Below are 7,241 nucleotides of genomic sequence, written 5' to 3'. Positions count from 1 at the left end.
GAAACTTGGTTCTAGCATCCCCCATACTACTTCAGGTGAGACTTGAGTCTGCGCTACGTCACTTGATGCCGAAAGGGCCAATAGTGTAGGGTTTTGTTTGGCACAACTAACTCTAAACCTCGATCAGGACCCACTAAAGAAAACACATTGTTTCTTGTTCCTTCCATCACAATCAATTCCAAACTGAAAACCTATGTAAAAATTATTTAATATTCAACCAACGAGCAGTAATGCACAAAAATAATAATTCAACACTTGTATACGTTCATTGAAATTGTTCTGTATAGATGGGGTATTGAAAAGTTGTAAGTTTCCATCGGACAATAATAAATGCTATTGAGAGAGACACATCGAAAAATGATGATTATTAATATATTGATTCATTCACAAGGTTTCCTTTCCACATAATAAACATTCATCACCTCCTTCTCTTCTTCATTTCATTTTTCATGGAAGGAGATCGACACGTGTATGTCTATTCTTGGCTTCCAATTTTACCTGTCTTTGCGTAGAGGTTTAGAATGTTTGCATAGATTGAGAAAGATCTACATATTTGAGTTGAAAAGAATTGGGGAATGACAAATTCATCAGAGATGTCAATGCCATGAACTTTTAGGCCTTGCAAGGAATGATGTCTCTCTAGTTTTAAAGGATTTGCTAAAGGTATACTTGCATTTCAGGTGTATAGATCCATTTGCTAAAGTATACTTGCATTTCAAGTGTATAGATCTAAGTTTGATGTTAGATCAAATTCAAACCCTTGACAATGGTGTCTAGAGGATTGGTCAAGTTGTCCCTCTTTCTCATGTGTTGTGCTTCGATATCCTTTTCTCATGTTTATTCAAAGAGTGATACAAGGATCGATGGAAAAATCATTGGGTGATATCTGATTGAAAGAAGGATGAGGGTGTAGTAGGGGAATCAATTCAGACTATTGGAAAAGGGAATGAGACCCTGATGGAAAAGGGATTTAAACTTATCTAAATGCATGTTTCTTCACTATTTCGACTAAGTTGCCAATGTTTAACAACAAGGATAAGACACTTGTTCTTCAATTTTTTTTACCAAGAATGAACATAAACTTGACTGCAGTGGTGGATATGTGAAGCTATTGAGTGGTGATGTTGACCAAAAGAATTTGGTGGAGATAAACCTTACAACATCATGTTTGGTCTAGACATATGTGGTTATAGTACAAAGAAGGTTCATGAAATTCTTGGTCATGCTGGAAAGAACCATCCTACTAAGGAAGAGGTATCCTATGAAATGGATCAAAATACTCATGTTTATACTTTTATTATTCGCCCTGATTCTACTTACAACATTCTCATTGATAACAAGGAGAAATATTCTAGAAGTTTATACACCAATTCATATATTTCTCTACAAAAACAAATTAAGGATCTTGATGCCTAAACAAAAGTTGGTCGTAAACAATAAAAAATTCCATGACAATCATGCAACAGTATTGTAAGTATAACATTCCAATGTGAGTTGATAATCTTGATATTTTTGTGGAAGATGTCTTAGCTTTAATTTGATTTTAATATTTTTTACACTGGATTATATCCATATGAGATGTAGAGCCCAATTATTATCTCTTCTTTTTTGTCTTAAAAAAATAAAAATTAAAGTGGCTATTACTTTTGATTTTAATATATTTATATATGCATTTGATATGTACATATCAATTGATTATTATGTTTGAATTCAAATTTAAATGCGCTATAGTTTGGATGATCAGATAGTAATTAATCGATTCAAGGATAGATTGATCTTTTTGGAGTTCTAGACATCGTTTTATTATAAAAAAATGGGTGATTTGGGATTTGTGTGTAAACTAGTCCAATATGTTTCTAAAACGTATCTAAGGCAAATTGGAAGAGTTTGGAGTGTGTGAATGTGCTAAATAACATGTTGTTTGAATTTAAATTTCAATAAGTTTCAACTTTGAATGTAAACATACAACATTACCGTGCGATAACATTGACATAAGTTTACAAAGTTTGCGATGAACAAGCCAAACAAAGCATGATCTAGTCCTCTTATTCATTATAATTTCACAGGATTCATCTTGGTGTAAGGAGCACACATTGTTTGGTTTTGGATAAAGCATTATAGAGATAATTTCCTTGCTATTTCTAGGCTTACTGGTGATCCTTGAGCTTGATTTTCATTGAAATAGTTGATGATTATTGAGGTGACTCTTGTCTAATGCATAGCAAGTTTATTGAGGTGACTCTGAAAAGGGCCACATAATGTGATGGTCTTGAGTTCACTGCAGACAACACTGCAAGGCATGAGTTCACTACAGACAATGTTGCAAGGTATGAGAATTTGTATGATTTGTAAATTCGTACGATGATGATGAGGATAGAGGAAACTATGGTGAATGCAATCATTTCGACACATTTCTCAGTGAATTTCATAACCTCGTCTCAAGTCCGCGTGTTATATTTTAGTTGGACAAAGGAGGACAAAAAGGGAGCTCTGGGATTCCCTGGGATGAACAGTGTTTACCCAGCCCAAGCCCATAATGGAAACACCTTCAATGTAAATATGCATTTAAAGGAAAATGTGACTACTATCCAAAGGAAAGGATCCCAAGTCAACCATGTGAAAACATTATGGTATTAAGTTACAACGATGAGAGTTAAAACATTGAAAAGTTACGGAAGTTGTGAACTAAGTATTTTCCATTTTTTTTTTTCTAGTATGGTAGTATTTTTTTTTGTTTGAAGGGAGATGTTACAAGACACTTGTCTATATGACATTAGGAGAGAGAAGAAAGTTATGTGTGTCTTGCATGTTATAGAGTTGCATGAAACACCCTATTAAATGTTTCAGCATCTTGTTTTGACACCCATAAAATGTAGAATTTTTACCATTCTCTTAGGAAGGGTATGATGTCTTAAATCCTTATCAGTATAGAGATTTTCATTGGAATGTGGCCAAGGAAATGGAACAATATTCTACTTTGTAGAATTCCTTTTGTTCCATATTCTACTTTGTAGAAGTCCTTTCCCCAACAAAATTGGACTCATTAGCATTGTAGAAGTTCAAAACTTTAGTGATGCCATATATGACTAGTATTCTCTACAAATTACTGATGTCAACATTATCACTTATTTACCCTTTGACCTCTTCACCTATTATTCTACAAATGTACTCATTTATGAACCTAACCATTATTAAAAGTGAAATTTGACATCAGTCTTTTTTATCTTTGTTCATGAAAATCTCACTAGATTCCAAGGGAGGTTTCTATAAAAGGATGACAAGGACCAAACAAGGATTTATTCATGTTTGAAGCACTCGACGTTCATAACATCAATTTTTAAATGAACTTTGATTCCATCTTTCTTCACATGGGTTCATATGATAGTACAGCAGATGGAAAAGGATCATTCGAGTAAAGGGAATTATATGAACTTGATCCATAATTTTTTTTTGAAATGTAAACAAGCATCCATAGGTTTGTTAGAGTCAGTATGAATTTTTACTAGAAGTTGAGTAGTCTTCATATCACAAACCACATCCAATAGAAAGGTACCAACCCCTTTATTACAAATGATGTCTCCAAATAAGGTGCGATCAATATCAATAATATCATCTTTTGAATCTATTACAAAATGATTTGCAAAGTACATTTCCATACATGTGTCAAAGAAACAATTCATCTGGTTAGAAAAGGGAAGTATTTTTGAAGACTCCAAGAAACCCCCTTAATGGAGACAAGAAGGGTTTGAAGCCATAGAATAAAAGTTTATCTATGAACCCTAGTTTTGCGACCCTTAGGAGAAGTGTTAATAGTCAATAATTTGACAGATAAGTTAAATAACCTAGAAAATTTTCTTTCCAAGTAATCGTTCAAATCAAATATCAGAAGAAAGCCCCTATAGAGGTGATAAAGAAGAGATCCAATTTCTTCTCAATAAATTTGTATGTGGAAACTGTAGATTAGGTTTTCTAAATACTATTTAAGTAGCAACCATTGCAACAAAAATTTCTCCTGCAAGATTTGATTCATGATTGTTAGTGTTAATATTGTAGGATTTTCTTAATGGTGTTGTAATATCTTTTGGACTCTACCAAGAGTAATGGTTTGAGTTACCATCACCAACCTAAGAAAAAATCTAGGACTAGAGATGCTGGAAAAAAAGAATAAATTGTTGGACCATTGAGAGATTTGACCAGAGAAGTAAATACATGACCCAATGGTTTAAGAAGGGGTTTATGATGTTTAACACAACATGTAGGTAGGGAAGGGGTATATCTCTCTTGCTTGAGAGTTGTAGCAACTACTATAGTAGGGCACACTACAGTCAGGAAATAAATGGTAAGGATCGACCCAACTGTATGGAAGGAAATAACCAAAAGTAGTTAAATGAAATGGGTGTTAGAGCATACCCCCACCCATCAGAGGTAAACTATAGGAGAAGCCTCGATCTGGCTTAGATTATGCCGATGATACTACTTTCACTAGTGCCTTTAAAAGAAGCAATTTAGTTAATTAATAATGGTGAATTAGGTTGTTTCAAATAATTGGTAGTCAAGCCAAGGGAAAATGGATAGATGACGGGGAAGTGTGAGGTGCACCAATTGAGAAAAGGTATTTTTGATACAACTACTAAGTTATGAAATGTTGTAGCTAAAGTAAGACCTATGTTACAAAGATAAGAGAAAGTATCTATGAAATCATGAAATTTAGGAAAATAGAACATATCTGACACAAAACCAAACATAATTCCAAAATATAATGAAGAGGAAAATATAACCTTTGTTGTGTTTCTTACTACTAGCTCAGATGCTTCTCATGCCTTTGTTGTTTGTCTTGCTGCTAGGTCAAATCCTTCTCGTGTCTCTATTGCCTCGATCAAACCTAGGATTGTATAAGCCCCAATTGCAAAAATACCAATTGGAAGCAACCTACATCTATAGACACTATGAAAATTTAGCGAGCCCTTGTGTCCTGTGCTCCATAAAAAAAATCAGCTGGTTAGTTCACTCCATTATTGCGTAGTAAATGAACAGGTGGCTAGTTTGCTAAAGGAAATGTCAGATGATATCTATCTGCAGAAAATTCCTTATAGCCAAGCTAGCTGTTAGAAGAATGGGATAGTTGTACCTCATGGATGAACCCTTTGCCTTGGCAAATAGTTGTGCCAGTAGGAAGAGTGTCTCACACACAGGCCACTTACGGAATTCTCATACTAGCATGGTCACTCTAGAAATAAAGAATATTTTATTTTTATTAAATATAATGATAATTGTATAATGAAGTCTTATTTATAAAAACATCTTATTAATTTTGAAATTCGGTTGGAATTTCATCTCGTTAATGTGAAAATGGGGTATTTTTATATAGAAGTTTAGAATAAATTATGAAAGTGACAGAGAAGGTAGAGACTATAAATAATGAAAGTGTTGGTATTTTTAATTAATTAATACATATAATAATAATAATTAATTTAATAATAATTAATATGTGATGATAATTAATTTTTTAATTAATTAATACATATAATAATAATGATAAAGTCTAAACGAAAGTATTACAATATTACAGTTATAAAGATAGCTATAGGTTGTTAAAGCTACTCACTAATAGGAGAAAATAGCAAAATGTTAATTTTGAAAACATTATATAAGGGGCAGTAGGAGGGGGAGGGATTTTGATTAATCCTAAGGGAATAATAGAAGATAGGTATGCTTGGGGCCTCAGAACTAGATCGAATAATCAGGCGAAAACATATGGGTTGCTTCAAGGCTTAGTCATCACCAAAGAAAGCGAGTTCAATAATATTCTTATCTTTGTAGGCTCCTTGCTTACTACTCAATTTATCATTAAGGGGTCCAATCCCAAAGATTCATTTTGGCTAAAATCCTTTCCAAAATTCAAGATATTTTGAACAACTTCTCCTCTAACAAATACTTCCTTATCCTCTGTGATAATAGTAAAGAGGTAGAAAACTTGGGCAATGAAGTGGCCTCCCTCAGGGAGGAAGAATTAATGTTAAATAATATTAAACAATGATGTATAATCCCCTAAGGTTCATTGGGGGTTGGATAGGGCCTCTAGGGAGCACACTTATAAGGCAATTAAGAAATTTTGTAAGGTGTATTGTGGGGCATAATGAAATGAAGGGATATGGAGTAATTTTGATTGACTTGCATCTCTCTCTATCTGGATGGAAGATGGCGACAAGTTCTCCTTGTTGATCATTGAGTGGTACAGAGTTGACCATCATGCATGCATGAAGCCACTAGTTTCACATCAATCAAAAATTAATTTCTTGTATTGGGAGGAGGTATTCACAAAATACAGGATGAAAAATATGAGTTTAATACCTAGGAAACTAAAAGAGTTTGTGCGGAGTGGATGTGGACATGATGAATTGATAAGGGATCTACTGATATTAAGGGAATATCTGGTTCAATTCACCAGTATGATTCACTTCCAGGAGGCTCTGGTGTGGGGTTTTGAGAGTTTCAGTGTCATTGAAGGAAAATGTAGTAAGGAGCAATGGAAATTATGGTGTTGGGTCTAGTATGCATGGGGGGTCAGTAGGCAGCTATAGAAAAATTCACTGTGGTAGAGACATAACTTGCAGTAGCATTTTTGGGTGCCAAGATCGAGGACATGGGAAATAGTTGTTCGAAGGTAAATTCTATTCCTTTCCCTGGAAAGAAAAATGATGGTCTTTTATTCTTGTTGTGTTAGCTAGTAGTTCCCCTTTTTGTATTTAGGGTGTAAAAAAATCCATAAAAGGGATGGAAGAGATGGACTAGGCTTGAAGGGTTTTTTTCTCCTTAGTTCTAAGATTAGGGAGAAGGTAGAGAATGTGTTTTCTTTAAATTGGGGGTTCCTCGGTCATAGTCAAAGCCGCTTATGGTTGGACATTGGTATTATTGACTTGTATTTAAAACCCTCGATGGAGTGGGATATGGGGTTAACTTAGAATCACAACATCACGTTGGATTGGAAGATTATCATTTTCCAGTGGTCTTTGTCTGTTGTGCCTTTTTGCTTTGTTCGGGCTTCTGTATGACTTTACTAGTTAATTCTTAGACTTCTGTGGAGCTTGAATCCACGTCGGAGACCTCCTCATCCAACACTTTTTTTCGATGTGAGGCCTCCCATGATGACCTCTATAAGCATTTAGTGTAGGTTCACCATCTCTCTCTCACTCAAATTGAACACTCAGATAAGATCATTGCAATGCAAGTTCAAATCTCCA

General features: G+C 34.3%; 1 pseudogene; it reads left to right on the top strand.

Moving 5' to 3' along the window:
- Positions 1 to 766: 766 nt before the first annotated feature.
- Positions 767 to 1,416, top strand: LOC149192679 (calreticulin pseudogene; annotated as a pseudogene).
- Positions 1,417 to 7,241: the final 5,825 nt, after the last annotated feature.

Source organism: Pinus tabuliformis, chromosome 2_2 (genome assembly GCF_031772625.1).
Source record: "Pinus tabuliformis cultivar Carrire ecotype Pingquan chromosome 2_2, CPIR1, whole genome shotgun sequence".
Taxonomy (NCBI): domain Eukaryota; kingdom Viridiplantae; phylum Streptophyta; class Pinopsida; order Pinales; family Pinaceae; genus Pinus; species Pinus tabuliformis.
This window is presented reverse-complemented; position numbering and strand designations above follow the sequence as displayed.